An 18,595-nucleotide genomic window follows, 5' to 3' on the forward strand; every position below is an offset into this window, starting at 1 on the left:
AAACTCTTCCAACCATAAAGGCCTGTGTGCTTATCTTTAGGGACAACAGGGAAAGGAAGAACAGGGGGGACAGTGTCCTAAGCAACAGAGTTGGTAGGGCAGCATTAAAGAAAAAGAAATGGAGTGGAATTCTTGGGGTGTGGGTACAGGATAAAAGGGGAGCCTTCCCACATCCCGCCAAGGCCTGTGGGCTTGACAGAAGGTGCATGTGCTCTCATGATGGGTGGTATGATTTCAAGGGGTCCAGCCTTTCCTGGAGCCTTGTCTGTGGGGAGTGTCTGTGAGCAAGGCAGCCTGTGCTGACCCTGCTTGACATGCATTTGCTGTCTGCTCGTTGAGTTTGCTGTTCTCTCTCAAACTGTTTCAGAAACATGTGGTTCCATTTGCTTTCCCAACAGGGAGTTTTTTTTTTTTTTTCTTCATTACCTTAAAGTATTTTTTTTTTTTTTTCTTTTCTTCATTACTTTAAAGTAGTTGTTTTTATGAACTGGGATAAACACCTGGTGGGCAGGAGTTTTATCTCATGTTCATTCCAATTTGAATTCCATTATTTCTCCTGCTTACCTGGGGAGGGGAAAAATATACTTTTTAAACACAGTCTCTCTTTTTCTAGTTTCCCAGACAGATGCATGATCAGGTAACAGCACCTCTGCAGCTGGCTGCATCTTCCTGGAATACCAATTGCAGGCAGTTCTGTTGGTGACAATGGCGCTCAAGGGTAGGCGGAGGGGGAGAGCAGCTTTCCTTATCTTGAAATAAAGCCTGTCAGTCAGAGGAGGTGCCATTCAGAGATGTGTACCAACTCCATTCTCCCTCCGTCTCCTTCTGGGGTGGGAGTAGAGGTGGTAGTGGGGAGGGGGAAGGGAATGCACTAACATATAGTGACACTTCCTATGTGCACAATGGTAACCTTGCATTTCATTTAATACTCAGAACAACCTTAGAATATAGATATTAGTCTTTCTCCTTCATAGATAAGGAAAGTGAAGTTCAAAGAATAAAAAGAACATGCTAAAGATATATCAACAATAGGCAGGAATTTGAATCTGCCCCTATCTAATTCCAAACCCATGCTTTTTATATTATGTCTCTGAGCCCCCGAGAGGGGTGAGAATTTGCTTAGTGCCACACAGGCAGCCTAGAAGAAGGTTATATCTTTCTAGCTTCCCAAAGGGAGGGAAAGGCAGGATTAGGCAAAACACGTTGGTCATGTGCTTAATTAATACAGGAGAGGGAGAAATGAAGGAGTTTTTGACTGTTAATAATTCCATCTTTCATTCATTCAACAAATATATATGCAGTGTTTACTGTGTGTCTGTCACAGTGTATCAACTTATATGAAGAATATAGTAGAACATAACATTGTAAATCAACTATACTTCAATAAAATAAAAAAAGAGAATATAGTAGAAAAGGCAGGTTTGAGGTTATGTGTAGTAATTGATCTCAGTTTTGAACATGTTGAGCTTAAGATAAAGGATTTTTATTAAGCATTTGGATATACTTGTCTGGAGCTCTGGGGAAAAGTCTCTGCAAGAAATATAGATTTGAGAATGACCCTCAAATAGGTGGTAGTTATACCATTAGCAATGAGGGAACTAACTAAGGTTATATGAGAGACAAAATCATGGAGGATGGAACATGAGGTAATCCCTATGTTTCAAAGGCAAACCAAGTGAAGAGTTCATAAAGAAGATTCAGAAGCACTGTTTAGAGATATAGGCAGAGAATCAGGAGAGAGGGATGAATTTAATTAGATTTTTTTCTATTTCCTTTTAAAAAAAACCTACCTAATAAGGTGGAAAATACATATAACCAATGCACCCATTTTGAGTGTACAGTTCCCAGACATATGTCACAATTAGATGCTACCACCTCAGCAGCCTGCAGGGAGTTCTGGTGAAATTTTGACAAATGTAAACACCCATGTAACCTCCACTCCATTCAAGATATAGAATATTGCCATCATATTAAGATTCCCTTGTGCCCCTCCTCAGTTATTCCCCTGCACTCCCTGCTCCAAGCCACCACTGATCTGATTTCTATCACCATAGACTATTTTAGAAATTCACATCAATGTAATCACACAGTATATAATCTTTTGTATCTTGCTTCATTAGTGTTGCTGCATGGGTCAGTGTCTTTATTTCTGAGTAAAATTTCACTGTATGAATATACCATGATTTGTTTACCACTCATCTGTTAGTAGATGTTTGTGTTATTTCTAGTTTGGGACTATTATGAATGAAGTGCTATGAACATTTGTGTACAAGTCTTTGTGTATATATATATTTTCATGGTCAAATGTTAAGTGTATGTTTAAGAGAAATTGCTTACTTCTTTCCAAAGTGGTTATATCATTTTACACTCTAATCAGTTATATATGAGATTTCCAAATGCTCCGTATTCTCACCCCAGTTGGTATTGTTACTAGTTTTAATTTTTAGCAATTCTAGTAAATGTGTAGTTAGTACATAACAGTGGTTTTAATTTGCACTTGTCTGTTGACTAATGATTGAATATCTTGTCATGTGCTTCTTGGCCATTCTTTGGGTCTATTTCTGGTCTATTTAGTTTCATTTGTATATTTGCCTATCCTTACTCCAATATCACATTATATTGATTATAGTACTTATAATAAATCTTCAAGTCAAGTTATATATGTCCTCCAGCTTCTTTATAAGAAATGGTTTTGGCTATTCTAGGTCCTTTGAACTTCCACGTAAATTTTAAAATCAGTTTGTTAATTTCTACAAAATAGAGACTGCTGAAATTTTTATTGGAATTATGTTGAATCTATTGATCATTTTGGAGAGAGTTGACAATGATATTGTGCCTTTCAATCCATTTATTTAGGTATTTAGTTTCTCTCAGTAATGTTTTCTAGTTTTCCACGTATGAATTTTGTATATATTTTGTTAAATTTATCCCTAAGCACTTTATGTTTTGATGTAATTTTATGATGCGTTTTGGCTTTTCATGTCTCTTGTGCTTGAGGTTCATTGAGATTTTTGTATCTGTGCACTTATGATTTTCATAAATTTTGGAAAAATTTTGGTTATTATTTCTTCACATATTTTTTCTGACTTCTTCTCTGTCTTTTTTTCCTTTGGGGTCCAATTCCATATATAATAGGTCATTTGAAGTTGTCTCACTAATGCTCTGGTAATTTTTTTTTTAGTCTTTTTTCTTTTTGTGTTTTATTGTGTATAATTTTCTGTTGCTATGTCTTGAACTTCACTAATCTTTTATTTTTTAGTATCTAATATGCTGTTATTCATCTCAAATATTTTCATTTTTATCTTTATGAGTTCTATTTGAGTCTTTTATATCTTTCATGTTTTCACTTAACATGCTTAATCTTTCCTTTACCTTCTTGATGTATGGAATATGGTTTTAGTAACTGTTATCATGTCTTTGTCTACTAATTCTATTATCTATGTCATTTCTAGGTCAGTTTTCATTGATGAATTTTTCTCTTCTTTATGGATTGAATTTTCCTGCTTATTTGTATCATAATTTTTTATTGGATTCCAGACATTATGTATTTTACCTTCTTGGGTGCTGGATGTTTTTGTATTCCTATAAGTATAACTTGAGCTTTATTCTGTAATGTAGTTAAGTTATTTGGAAACTATTTGGTCCTTTTGAGGCTTGCTTTGTTAGGCATGACCAGAACTGTTTTTCATCTATGACTAATATTGCCTACTACTGAAGCAATACCCGTCTGAATATTCTACCTGATGACCTGTAAATTAGGAAGTTTTCCACTCTTGTTGGGAGATGAACCCTGAGGATTTCCGCCCCTACTCCTTGCAGGTGTTTTCTTTTCCTTAAGTTCTGGCAGCTCAGATCCAGGCTGTGGATTGTGTTCAGGTTTACTCCATGTGTTTCTCATTCTGGACTCAGGTTGATGAAGTGGCTGCCTTGGGCATTTGCTTTGTATGGCTGAGGGCTGGAGTGCAAGAGTGCAAGTAGAAAAGTCTCTTTTTGGAACTGACCAATTTTCAGTTCAATTTACATGTCATTGGCCAATGCAAGTCCCATAGCCAAGCCGAAAGTAAATAGGGGCAGGGAAATACGCTCTGCCCACAGTGAACCATGGCAAAACTGGAAGAGGAGAAAATTTTGAGCAAATAATGCAATCAACTACAAGGAATGTCACAGAATCCAAGGAAAGAGAGAGAAGTTGTTATCAGCCTAAAGTGCTTAGATGTTAAATAAAAAAGATAAGGATAAAAATTATGTTTTGAGTTTCACTGATGAGATTGTCTCTAGAAATTTATGTGGATAGTGGTAGTTGGAGCCAGGTTAAAGTAGAAAAAGGAGTGACAGGAATATGGAAGAGAGAAAACAAGTGAGGACTATATTTTCCAGAAGCTTCACTTAAAAGGAAATGAGAAGGATTGTCATACCTAGTGGGGAGCATAGGGACTGGAGATGTGTGTGTGTGTGTGTGTGTGTGTGTGTGTGTGTGTGTGTGTTTAATTGGTAGTACTTGCACATATTCATAGGCTGAGTGAAAGAAGCTGGTAAAGAAAGGGAAGTGGAAGATACTAAGTCACTTTTCAATGTATTGCCTCTCTGCTCCAAGTACACTCTTCATTGCCTGTTCTGTGGAAATGGAGCTGGACCCTGTTTACATTTCTTCTTTGCCAGCTGGCACAAGGTTAAGCTTTGTCAGTGGAGGGCACTGAAGAGATACTGGGAGGAAAGAGCTTCTCTTCCTGGTTCCCGTGTGTCCTCTTGGCAGGCTCTTGCAGCCGAGCACCAGCAGCTCGTGGTGGCCAGCTGCAAGTGTGGTAACCAGCAACACACATGGTGGCCAGCAGCAGATGGCTTCTCCCTGTGGGCACCTTCTCCCAGCATACCAGAGTGTGGCTTTCTAATCCACCATCCTAACAGGTATTTTCCTAGGAAGCTCTGCAGGACAGCACCTCAAGGAGGTCCTTTGGCACTCCAGATGGCTTCCTGGGCAGTGCATGGTGGCCTTGCAAGCTCTGTGGCACAGACCTTCCATGCAGAAGGCTTTTTCAGGTACCTTAGAGGGTGGCTTCTTGGTGAGTTCTGTTGGCACAACATCTCTGCTGTCCAGTGGGTCAAGGCCTCACCTTTTCCAACACAGGTTAGATATCAGCCGAGGGGGTGGGGCCTCTTCTGTCTCAGTCCTAGAGGTATTGGCTGCTCCCTATATCGGGTATTTGTGTATCTCATTGAGTTCTTTCTTTCTCCTTAGAGGGTAATCCCCTGTTATAGTTAATAATTATTTATATTAAAATCCCTCTGTTCCAATTCGGGTTTGTATTCTGTCTCCTTAGTGGACCCTGACTGATACACTGAAAAAAGAAGGGAATAGAAATTTCAGAGGTGGGGAGGACACAGAAGATAATTTAGGCCCAGGTGGAAAGGCTGACTCTGAACAAGGAGAGGAGCATCCTTTGAGCCTGGAGACCATAAGGAAGGATACGTGGTGGGTAGTCAGAATGTGTTTATGAGAGAAGGAGGATGAGACGCTGAGGGAGTTCTTGGCTTTACTTCTTTTTTATAGATTTATTTATTTATTTATGGCGGTGTTGGGTCTTCGTTTCTGTGCGAGGGCTTTCTCTAGTTGCGGCGAGCGGGGGCCACTCTTCATTGCGGTGCGCGGGCCTCTCACTATAGTGGCCTCTCTTGTTGCGGAGCACAGGCTCCAGACGCGCAGGCTCAGTAGCTGTGGCTCACGGGCCTAGTTGCTCCGCGGCATGTGGGATCCTCCTGGACCAGGGCTCGAACCCGTGTCCCCTGCATTGGCAGGCAGATTCTCAACCACTGTGCCACCAGGGAAGCCCCTTGGCTTTACTTTTCTCAGTGAAGTACGAGGACAGGCTATCTGCTGAGGCCTTGGGGAGAGTGAGGCAGATTTGTAATAGCCCTTGAAGAACCTTTCAGAAGACCAAAGTGTGCCAGAGTAGACAGTTTTCTCCAGCAGGACCCAGAAGTCCAGGCTTAAGGGCAGAGCAGGCAGTTGTAGGACTGACTTGGGGTCAGGGCTTTCCAGAGCTTGGGAGTAGAAGGAAAAGGGAGCAAGTGTGCTGACGAGGCTGACAAGAAGTCATTCAGCTTATTGACCAGAGGTCTAGCTTGGTTTTCCAAGGACTGAGCCCTGGGGTTGAGGGAGGAAGGAAGATAAACTGTGAGGCAATAAAGAGGTTAAAGTGCTGGAACTCAGTGAGGTCAGGGAGTGGCGAAGTGGGAAGAATAGAATAGAGCTGGAGCGATTGTGGTCCAAGTGGGATGTTGAAGTTTAATTTTTGAGAGATAGAGCAATGCTAGTAATGGTCCAAGTGTGGCCTTGAAAAGTGTGGCTGAAAGCAGCATAGAAGGTTATTTGAAGTAATCAGAATAAAATTAGGGGGAGGTTAGCGTGTCAAATGGGTTGGTGTCAGCGAGTTGTCTCAGGACCATGGTGGGAGTTAATGTGTAAGGGTAAGTGGAGACAGTCCTCAGCTGGTGTGGGCCAGGGTCAGTGACAGCAAAGGAAGAGGTAGTGCGCAATGAACCATTCAGTTTGAGGAGGGCTTTAAATGAGGGTAGAAAAGCCATATTGTGAAACTGCCAGTGAGGGTGGGGGGCAGGATCTGGGAGAGTGCTGACCCCAGTGTACCCTTCTTGGCTGGAAAATGGAACTCATGTGGGAGGGGTAGCGGCCTCCACACAAGAGGGCTGCAAGGGAACCAGTGTCCTTGGGGCAAGGCCAGGTTTTAGTTACAGTGAGGGGGAGGATATAGTGAAAGTTCTTGGAGGGTGTTTTGGATGTAGAATTTGTTTTTAGTGGAATGAGTGTTACCAAGAGCACAGGGAAAAACATTCAGAACGAAAACTGTGACAAGGAGTTGGAGAGGAGAAAGGTAATGAGTGACCCAGCAAAGGGACTTAAAGTCCAACAACGGATTTCTCATCCATGTATCACAGTACCAGGCACACTGTAGGGGTTCAACTAATATATCTGACTGAGTAATTGAATAAATGAATGAATAAATAAAGTCTGTTCCCTGCAGCTGCTTACTTTGATTCTCTGGGACTTAGTTTCTTCATTTGTTGACTGAGAATGCTGCTGCTTTTATCCCCCTAGTTCTCAAATTTATAGCAGTTTCCTCTCCAAAGCCCCAGTTCTTTCCATCTGGCAGAGTGGGTGTCTTATTCCAGTCCATTTCACGCTGGGAGGGCAGGAAAGTCAGGGCTGAATCTTCCTCTGGTTACAACCTGGGAGAGATTGAAGTTTAGAGAGAGTAAAGAGTTCACGCAATATCATAGATTAAGATTTACAGTAAGACTGGGAAAGGTATAGGGGCGCTTCCCCCATTTCAGCCTGTTCTGTGGCTGAAGCCCTGGTGAGGGGCGGGTGGCGTAGGGGATTCACGGAAAACAGTAGTCCAGCCCAGATAGTCAGGATCCGCGCAAGGCAGCGTCCAGCAGGTGGGAGTGTGGAGTTGCAGAAGGCTGGCAGCCTTGAGTAGAACCGGAAGACAGACGCTAGCCAGCCTCTGATATGGATGGGAGAGGCTCTTCAAGACCGTCCTTACAGTCTGTGCAGCCAAGCTAGGAGAGCAACTCTGGCTGCCCTCTCATTCTCCAACCAGTACTCCAGAGGGGAGGGGCAGGAAGCAGGAGGGGCAGGAAGCAACAGGAGAGAGATACTCCCTGCCTCTTTTTCCTCTTTGCCCTCAAAGGTAGGAGGTCTTGATGATGGTGAATGTAGCCTAGTGGAGAGTGCACAGCGGTGGGGAGTTCTAAGTCCAAGCATACCCACATCCTAGACATGCACACAGGGCGCTTGCCAGACATCTGTGGGTGAGTGACCATGGGGTCTGTTCCACGTCCTTCTCAAGCTTTTGTCCTGAAATATATGTGACAGCCTTGGTAGAGTGAAGACTAAAAATATAAGGATTATTAATGGTTAATGGGTAAAAGCAAAAATATGCTCCTTGAGCTATGCTAGAGGAGGGAAGAAGAATTCTAGGGAAGGTATGGGCTGAAGACTTTGCTATATGCAGAAGAACTGGCCCTTTTTACTATATGTTTTCACCTCTGTGAGGTCACGTAGTAGAGGGGTAAGAATATCAATACAACATTGTAGGGAGGTTGTAAGCACTCAGAAAACAGAGACCATAAAAAACAACAGTAATAAACTACTACCTATTAAGTATCTACTATGTTCCAGGAACATTACATGTGTTGAGATTTAATCATCACAACAGTGCAATAGGATAGATGTCACTATAAACTCTAACTAGAAATGGGTTCTGAGACGTTAAATAATAGCAGAGGGTTACACAGATGATAAGTAGTGATGGCAGTGTTTGAACCCAGGTCTACTTGGCTGTGATGGCCCATGCCTTTCTCACGTAATGTATGGCCTTATACTTTACTAAATCTCCAAAAGCCTTTCTAAAGACCTGTCTTAAGCTGGTTACTTAAGAATCACTCAGGGGACTTATTAAAATGCATATTCTTGAGTCCTGCCCCAGGGAGAACATCACCAATGATTCAGGTCTTTCCTTCTCTTTCTCTTTTCAGTCTCTGTCCCCCTCCATTACTTTAGATGTAATGGGTCACGATAATCAGTACTTCTGTCTCTTTAACACCTTATACTTTGTATCTTTTCTTGAAAAACACCAGCAAAGGCGAATTCATTTTGTCAAGCCAGAGACCCCTGAGTCTCCGCACCAACGAGCAGCTCCCTCTTGTTCCAATAATACACTTGAATCCACCTTATTCTCCTGGGGGTGCAGGAACCGTCTTTGGACACAGACAGCCCACTACGGGGAGAAGCTTCCACGTGGGGAGGACCCAGCCCTGGGAGGGAAACAGAAGCCGAAAGCAGGTGGATTCCTGGGGTTTTCTTCACCTAATAGTCAGTAAGTATTTATTGAGTACTATGTGCTAGGCACCCGACAAAGTGTTGGGGATAGAGAAATGCATCAAACAGACGAAGTCCCCGCCCTCATGTGTTTTAGACAGGTTGACAAAGAAGGCTTCTCTGAGGAGGTGGCATTTGAGCTGAGGCCTAAATGAAGTGATAGAGTGAACCATGAATTGCTGGGGAAAAGCATACCAGGCAGAGGGAACAGAGAGTGCAAAGACCACAAGCAGGGGTCTTCTGGGTGTGTTTGAAGGACTGCCAGAAGGTCAGTGTCCGGCAAGAAGCCTGGAGTGCAGTGTGCAGAGAGGAGCAAGGTAGGAGATGAGACAGGAGAGAGAGCACAGGTTGGCGCATGTAGGGCCTTGTAGGCCATTGTGATAGTTTTGGGTTTTATTCCAAATAAGATGAGGAGCCATTGGCGGGTTTTGTACAGGCATGTGACATGATTTAATTTAGGTTTTAATAGGGTCACTCGGGGTGCTGGGTTGAGAATAAACTCTAGGGGGGCAAGGGTGCCAGCTGAATCCCAAGGCAGCTCTGCTCTAGTTGACTTTTGTCTGATTCTAGGCATCATCTTTCTACCATGATGGCCAAATGGGGAACAGCTATGATCCTCCACCATCCTTTCTGTTCCTCTTGCCCCTTCCCAGTCACAACACCATGATTCTCATAGTTACAAATTGACAGCAAAGGAGAAAGTGACAGTGGTGGGGACGTTGACCACATTAGTGCTGTCTGGATACCAGATAAGCCAAGCCAAACGCCTCCATTATACCAGACGGAATTTTGGCTTTAGGAACAAAGTGGCAGAGCCATAACTCATTCACTTGCTGAGTCATTCACCCATTCTTTTAACTCTTATTGAACACACACCATGTGCCAAGAACTCTATGAGCCACTGGAGAACTAGAAAATTTTGAAAAGGTCCCTAATAAACTCTGCCCCAGAGGAAATCCTCAGACTAACTACTAACATTTATTGAGCACTTTTTGATGGGCCAGACACTGACTTAAGTGCTTTTTATGTACTGCCATATTGAATCATTTAAATCAACTCTATTAGGCAGGCACTGTTTTACTTGCCATTTTAAAGATGACGAAATTGAGGGACCCAGAGGTTGAGCAACCTGTTCAAGGTCACCCGCCCAGCTATGAATTGAACTGATATTTGAGCCCAGACAATCTAGCTCTAGAGTCTAGACTCATAATTATAATGCAATGTGATGAGTACTCACTAGAGCTACTGGGAGCTTTTGACATTATTGAGGGGCAAGGCCCAAAGCCTTTTCAAATTTCCGATCCTGTTAATGCCACTGTAGTGTATAACTTCTCCCCATAAACTGCTGTAAAGTACAGCTAAGATTTTATTTTTTAACATCTTTATTGGAGTATAATTGCTTTACAATGGTGTGTCAGTTTCTGCTGTATAACAAAGTGAATCAGCTATACATATACATATATCTCTAAATCTCCTCCCTCTGGTGTCTCCCTCCCACCCTCTTAATCTCACCCCTCTAGGTGGACGAAAAGCACCGAGCTGATCTCTCTGTGCTATGCGGCTGCTTCCCACTAGCTATCGATTTTACATTTGGTAGTGTATATATGTCCATGCCACTCTCTCACTTCGTCCCAGCTTACCCTTCCTCCTCCCCATGTTTTCAAGTCCATTCTCTACGTCTGCGTCTTTATTCCTGTCCTGTCCCTAGATTCTTCAGAACCATCTTTTTTTTTTTTCAGATTCCATATATATGTGTTAGCATATGGTATTTGTTTTTCTCTTTCTGACTTACTTCACTCTGTATGACAGTCTCTAGGTCCATCCACCTCACTACAAATAACTCAATTTCATTTCTTTTGATGGCTGAGTAATATTCCATTGTATATATGTGCCACATCTTCTTTATCCATTCATCTGATGACGGACACCTAGGTTGCTTCCATGTCCTGGCTATTGTAAATAGAGCTGCAATGAACATTTTGGTACATGACTCTTTTTGAATTATGGTTTTCTCAGGGTATATGCCCAGTAGTGGGATTGCTGGGTCATGTGGTAGTTCTATTTTTAGTTTTTTAAGGAACCTCCATACTGTTCTCCATAGTGGTTGTATCCATTTACATTCTCACCAACAGTGCAAGAGGGTTCCCTTTTCTCCACACCCTCTCCAGCATTTATTGTTTGTGGATTTTTTCATGATGGCCATTCTGACTGGTGTGAAGTGATACCTCATTGTAGTTTTGATTTGCATTTCTCTAATAATTAGTGATGTTGAGCATCCTTTCATATGTTTGTTGGCAATCTGTATATCTTCTTTGGAGAAATGTCTATTTAGGTCTTCTGCCCATTTTTGGATTAGATTGTTTTTTTGATATTGAGCTGCATGTGCTGCTTGTATATTTTGGAGATTAATCCTTTGTCAGTTGCTTTGTTTGCAAATACGTTCTCCCATTCTGAGGGTTGTCTTTTCATCTTGTTTATGTTTTCCTTTGCTGTGCAAAAGCTTTTGCTTCATTAGGTCCCATTTGTTTATTTTTGTTTTTTATTTCCATTACTCTAGGAGGTGGGTCAAAAAGGATCTTGTTGTGATTTACATCATAGAGTGTTCTGCCTATGTTTTCCTCTAAGAGTTTTATAGTGTCTGGCCTTACACTTAGGTCTTTAATCCATTTTGAGTTTATTTTTGTGTATGGTGTTAGGGAGTGTTCTAATTTCATTCTTTTACATGTAGCTGTCCAGTTTTCCCAGCACCACTTATTGAAGAGGCTGTCTTTTCTCCGTTGTATATTCTTGCCTCCTTTATCAAAGATAAGGTGACCATATGTGTGTGGGTTTATCTCTGGGCTCTCTATTTATCTCTGGGCTGTACCATTGATCTATATTTCTGTTTTTGTGCCAGTACCATACTGTCTTGATTACTGTAGCTTTGTAGTATAGTCTGAAGTCAGGGAGCCTGATTCCTCCAGCTCCGTTTTTCTTTCTCAAGATTGCTTTGGCTATTCGGGGTCTTTTGTGTTTCCATACAAATTGTGAAATTTTTTGTTCTAGTTCTGTGAAAAAAGCCATTGGAAGTTTGATAGGGATTACACTGAATCTGTAGATTGCTTTGGGTAGTGTAGTCATTTTCACAATGTTGATTCTTCCAATGCAAGAACATGGTATATCTCGCCATCTGTTTGCATCATCTTTAATTTCTTTCATCATTGTCTTATAGTTTTCTGCATACAGGTCTTTTGTCTCCTTAGGTAGGTTTATTCCTAGGTATTTTATTCTTTTTGTTGCAATGGCAAATGGGAGAATTTCCTTAATTTCTCTTTCAGGTTTTTCATCATTTGTGTATAAGAATGCAAGAGATTTCTGTGCATTAATTTTGTATCCTGCTACTTTCCTAAATTCATTGATTAGTTCTAGTAGTTTTCTGGTAGCATCTTTAGGATTCTCTATGTATAGTATCATGTCATCTGCAAACAGTGACAGTTTTACTTCTTTTCCAATTTGTATTCCTTTTATTTTTTTTTCTTCTCTGATTGTTGTGGCTAAAACTCCCAAAACTATGTTGAATAATAGTGGTGAGAGTGGGCAACCTTGCTTGTTCCTGATCTTAGTGGAAATGGTTTCAGTTTTTTACCATTGAGAACAATGTTGGCTGTGGGTTTGTCATGTATGGCCTTTATTATGTTGAAATAAGTTCCCTCTATGCCTACTTTCTGGAGGGTTTTTATCATAAATGGACGTTGAATTTTGTCAAAAGCTTTTTCTGCATCTACTGAGATGATCATAAGGTTTTTATCCTTCAGTTAGTTAATATGGTGTATCACATTGATTGATTTGCATATATTGAAGAATCCTTGCATTCCTAGGATAAACACCACTTGATCATGGTGTATGATCCTTTTAATGTGCTGCTGGATTCTGTTTGCTAGTATTTTGTTGAGGTCTTTTGCATCTATGTTCATCAGTGATATTGGCCTGTAGTTTTCTTTCTCTGTGACATCTTTGTCTGGTTTTGGTATCAGGGTGATGGTGGCCTCATAGAATGAGTTTGGGAGTGTTCCATCCTCTGCTATATTTTGGAAGAGTTTGAGAAGGATAGGTGTTAGCTCTTCTCTAAATGTTTGATAGAATTTGCCTGTGAAGCCATCTGGTCCTGAGCTTTTGTTTGTTGGAAGATTTTTAATCACAGTCTCAATTTCAGTGCTTGTGATTGGTCTGTTTACATTTTCTATTTCTTCCTCGTTTAGTCTCAGAGGGTTGTGCTTTTCTAAGAATTTGTCCATTTCTTCCAGGTTGTCCATTTTATTGGCATATAGCTGCTTGTAGTAATCTCTCATGATCCTTTGTATTTCTGCAGTGTCAGTTGTTACTTCTTTTTCATTTCTACTTCTGTTGATTTGAGTCTTATCCCTTTTTTTCTTGATGAGTCTGGCTAATGGTTTATCAATTTTGTTTATCTTCTCAAAGAACCAGCCTTTAGTTTTATTGATCTTTGCTGTCATGTCCTTCATTTCTTTTTCATTTATTTCTGATCTGATTTTTATGATTTCTTTCCTTCTGCTAACTTTGGGGTTTTTTTGGTCTTCTTTCTCTAATTGCTTTAGGTGTAAGTTTAGGTTGTTGATTTGAGATTTTTCTTATTTCTTGAGGTAGGATTGTATTGCTGTAAACGTCCCTCTTAGAACTGCTTTTGTCGCATCCCAAGGTTTTGGGTCGTTGTGTTTTCATTGTGATTTGTTTCTAGGTAGTTTTTGATTTCCTCTTTGATATCTTCAGTGATCTCTTGGTTATTAAGTAGTGTATTGTTTAGCCTCCATGTGTTTGTATTTTTTACAGTTTTTGTCCTGTAATTGATATCTAGTCTCATAGCGTTGTGGTTGGAAAAGATACTTGATACAATTTCAATTTCCTTAAATTTACCAAGGCTTGATTTGTGACCCAAGATATGATCTATCCTGGTGAATGTTCCACGAGCACTTGAGAAGAAAGTGTATTCTGTTGGTTTTGGATGGAATGTCCTCTAAATATCAATTAAGTCCATCTTGATTCACGTGTCATTTAAAGCTTGTGTTTCCTTATTTATTTTCATTTTGAATGATCTGTCCATTTGTGAAAGTGGGGTGTTAAAGTCCCCTACTATGATTGTGTTTCTGTCTATTTCCCCTTTTATTGCTGTTAGCATTTGCCTTATGTATTGAGGTGCTCCTATGTTGGGTGCATAAATATTTACAATTGTTATATCTTCTTCTTGGATTGATCCCTTGATCATTATGTAGTGTTCTTCTTTGTCTCTTGTAATAGTCTTTATTTTAAAGTCTATTTTGTCTGATATGAGAATTGTTACTCCAGCTTTCTTTTGATTTCCATTTGCATGGAATATCTTTTTCCGTCCCCTCACTTTCAGTCTGTATGTGCCCCTAGGTCTGAAATGGGTCTCTTGTAGGCAGCATATATATGGGTCTTGTTTTTGTATCTATTCAGCCAGTCTATGTCTTTTGGTTGGAGCATGTAATCCATTTACATTTAAGGTAGTTATCAATATGTATGTTCCTCTTCCCATTTTCTTAATTGTTTTGGGCTTGTTATTGTAGGTCTTTTCTTTCTTTTGTGTTTCCTTCCTGGAGAAGTACCTTTAGCCTTTGTTGTAAAGCTGGTTTGGTGGGGCTGAATTCTCTTAGCTTTTGCTTGTCTGTAAAGCTTTTAATTTCTCCATTGAATCTGAATGAGATCCTTGCTGGGTAGAGTAATATTGGTTGCAGTTTTTTCCCTTTCATCCCGTTAAATATGTCCTGCCACTCCCTTCTGGCTTGCAGAGTTTCTGCTGAAAGATCAGCTGTTAACCTTATGGGGATTCCCTGGTATGTTATTTGTTGCTTTTCCCTTGCTGCTTTTAATATTTTTTCTTTGTATTTAATTTTTGGTAGTTTGATTAATGTTTCTTGGCATGTTTTTCCTTGGATTTATCCTGTATGTTACTCTCTGTGCTTCCTGGACTTGATTGACTATTTCCTTTCCTATATTAAGGAAGTTTTCAACTATAATCTCTTCAAATATTTTCTCAGTTCCTTTCCTTTTCTCTTCTCCTTCTGGGACCCCTGTAATTCGAATGTTGGTGCATTTAATGTTGTCCCAGAGGTCTCTGAGATTGTCCTCAGTTCTTTTCATTCTTTTTTCTTTATTCTGCTCTGCAGTAGTTATTTCCACTATTTTATCTTTTAGGTCACTTATCCGTTCTTTTTTTAAAAAATTTATTTATTTATTTATTTTTGGCTGTGTTGGGTCTTCGTTTCTGTGCGAGGGCTTTCTCTAGTTGCAGCGAGCAGGGGCCACTCTTCATCGCGGTGCGCGGGCCTCTCATTTTCGCGACCTCTCTTGTTGCGGAGCACAAGCTCCAGACGCGCAGGCTCAGTAGTTGTGATTCACGGGCCTAGTTGCTCCGTGGCATGTGGGATCTTCCCAGACCAGGGCTTCAACGCGTGTCCCCTGCATTAGCAGGCAGACTCTCAACCACTGCGCCACCAGGGAAGCCCCATTTATCCGTTCTTCTGCCTCAGTTATTCTGCTATTGATTCTTTCTAGAGAATTTTTAATTTCATTTATTGTTTTTTTCATCATTCTTTGTTTGTTCTTTAGTTCTTCTACTTCCTTGTTGAAACTTTCTTGTATTTTCTCCATTCTATTTCCAAGATTTTGGATCATCTTTACTATCATTACTCTGAATTCTTTTTCACGTAGACTACCTCTTTCCTCTTCATTTGTTTGGTCTGGTGGGTTTTTACCTTGCTCCTTCATCTGCTGCATATTTCTCTGTCTTCTCATTTTGCTTAACTTACTGTGTTTGGGGTCGCCTTTTCGCAGGCTGCAGGTTCGTTGTTCCCATTGCTTTTGGTGTCTTCCCCCAGTGGGTAAGGTTGGTTCAGTGGGTTGTGTAGGCTTCCTGGTGGAGGGGACTGGTGCCTGTGTTCTGGTCGATGAACCTGGATCTTGTCTTTTTGATGGGCAGGACCGTGTCCGGTGGTGTGTTTTAGGGTGTCTGTGACCTTATTATGATTTTAGGCAACCTCTCTGCTAATTGGTGTTTTTGTGTTCCTGTCTTGCTAGTTGTTTGGCATAGGGTGTCAAGCAGTGTAGCTTGGTGGTCATTGAGTGGAGCTGGGTCTTAGCGTTGAGACAGAGATCTCTGGGAGAGCTCTAGCCAATTGATATTACGTGGGGCCAGGAGGTCTCTGGTGGACCAGTATCCTGAACTTGGGTCTCCTACCTCAGAGGCTCAGGCCTGACAGCTGGTTGGAACACCAAGACCCTGTCAGCCACACAGCTCGGAAGAAAAGGGAGAAAAAAATAGAAAGGAAGAAAGAAAAAATAAAATAAAAAAAATTAAAATAAAAAAATAAAAAAGTAATAAAGAAAGAAAGAAGAGAGCAACCCAGCCAATAAACAAATCCACCAATGATAACAAGCGCTAAAAACTTTACCAAAAAACCCAAAAAAACAAAACAAAAAAATCCTAGACAGACAGAACCCTAGGACAAATGGTAAAAGCAAATCTATACAGACAAAATCACACAAAGAAGTATACACATACACACTCACAAAAAAAGAAAAAGGAAAAAAATATATAAAAACGGAAGAGAGCAACCAAATCAATAAACAAATCTACCAATGATAATAAGCTCTAAATACTAAACTAAGATAAACATAAAACCAGAAACTAATTAGATGCAACTAGCAAACCCCAAGTCTACAGTTGCTCCCAAAGTCCACCGCCTCAATTTTGGGATGATTTGTTGTCTCTTTGGGTATTCCACAGATGCAGGGTACATCCAGTTAGTTGATCGTGGAGACTTAATCCGCTGCTTCTGAGGCTGCAAGCAGAGATTTCCCTTTCTCTTCTTTGTTTGCACAGCTCCTGGGGTTCAGCTTTGGATTTGGCCCTGCCTTTGCATGTAGGTTGCCCTCTGGCGTCTGTTCTTCGCCCACACAGGATGGGGTTAAAGGAGCAGCTGATTAGGGGGCTCTGGCTCACTCAGGCTGAGGGGAGGGAGGGGTATGGAATGTGGGACGAGCCTGCAGCGGCAGAGGCCAGCATGACGTTGCAACAGCCTGAGGCACGTTGTGTGTTCTCCCGGGGAAGTTGTCCCTAAATCACAGGACCCTGGCCTGCTGCACAGTCTCCCGGGAGGGGAGGTGTGGATAGTGACCTGTGCTTGCACACAGGATTCTTGGTGGCTGCAGCAGCCGCCTTAGCGTTTCATGCCCGTCTCTGGTGTCCACGCTGATAGCCGAGGTTCACGCCCATCTCTTAAGTTCGTTTTAGGCAGTGCTCTGAATCCCGTCTCCTTGCGCACCCCGAAACAATGGTCTCTTGACTCTTAGGCAGTTCCAGACTTTTTCCCGGACTCCCTTCCGACTAGCTGTGGTACACTAGCCCCCTTCAGGCTGTGTTCATGCAGCCAACCTCAGTCCTCTCCCTGGGGTCTCACCTCTGAAGCCTGAGCCTCAGCTCCCAGCCCCCACCTGTCCTGGCAGGTGAGCAGACAATCCTCTCAGGTTGGTGAGTGCTGGTCGGCACCAATCCTCTGTGTGGGAATCTCTCCGCTTTGCCCTCTGCACTCCTGTTGCTGCGCTCTCCTCCGTGGCTCTGAAGCTTCCCCCCACCCACACCCCCGTCTCCGCCAGTGAAGGGGCTTCCTAGTGTGTGGAAACTTTTCCTCCTTCACAGCTCCCTCCCAGAGGTGCAGGTCCCGTCCCTATTCTTTTGTCTCTGTTTTTTCTTTTTTCTTTTGCCCTACCAAGGTATGTGTGGAGTTTCTTGCCTTTTGGGATGTCTGAGGTCTTCTGCCAGGGTCCAGTAGGTGTTCTGTAGGGGTTGTTCCACATGTAGATGTATTTTTGATGTATTTGTGGGGAGGAAGGTGATCTCCACGTCTTACTCCTCCACCATCTTGAAGGTCCCCCAATGTTGTCATTTTAAAAAAATAAATTTATTTATTTTTGACTGTGTTGGGTCTTTGTTGCTGTGCGGGGGCTTTCTCCACTTGCGGTGAGCAGGGGCTACTCTTCTTTGTGGTGCATGGACTTCTCATTGCGGTGGCTTCTCTAGTTGTGGAGCATGGGCTCTAGGTACATGAGCTTCAGTAGTTGTGGTACGCAGGCTCAGTAGTTGTGGCTCTTGGGCTCTAGGGTGCAGGCTCAGTAGTTGTGGTGCACAGGCTTAGTTGCTCCATGGCATGTGGGATCTTCGTGGACCAGGGCTCGAACCTGTGTCCCCTGCATTGGCAGGCGGATTCTTAACCACTGTGCCACCAAGGAAGTCCCAATCCTGTCATTTTTAAATGCAAAACCAAACTTCTTTTTCAAATAAAAATCCAATGTTTAAAAACAAAGTATTGAAGGAAGGTGGAGGGACTGGATGTGGCCTCCACTCACCTCCCTCTGCTGCCCCAGCCACATTCACGAAACACCAGGTGCACAGTCTTAAACCCAGATTCTTAATAAAAGATTAATTTATAAAGCTATTTTCTGGCTAAGAACCATCGCTTTTTTGGACTGCTTCACTCACTCATCATTTCCACCACAAGGTGATAGCTTTTTATCGGGCAGTCAATTCTTCTTAAAGGGAAAAAAAAGCTTTTATAACAAGTAGAGACCAAGCAAGCTGAGTTGGGCTATGAAGGCTGAGATGATGAGTTCACCTAGCCCCTA

At 41.8% G+C, this 18,595-nt stretch overlaps 1 long non-coding RNA gene across 1 annotated transcript; it reads right to left on the minus strand.

The window, feature by feature from the left end:
- Positions 1 to 339: 339 nt before the first annotated feature.
- Positions 340 to 17,294, minus strand: LOC309660272. The gene is made up of 2 exons (XR_014263314.1): positions 465 to 17,294; positions 340 to 426 (listed from the first exon to the last, which is right to left on the minus strand). It is a non-coding gene; the product is annotated as an uncharacterized lncRNA (long non-coding RNA).
- Positions 17,295 to 18,595: the final 1,301 nt, after the last annotated feature.

This window comes from Balaenoptera physalus, assembly GCF_965194825.1.
Source record: "Balaenoptera physalus genome assembly, chromosome: 1".
Taxonomy (NCBI): Eukaryota; Metazoa; Chordata; class Mammalia; order Artiodactyla; family Balaenopteridae; genus Balaenoptera; species Balaenoptera physalus.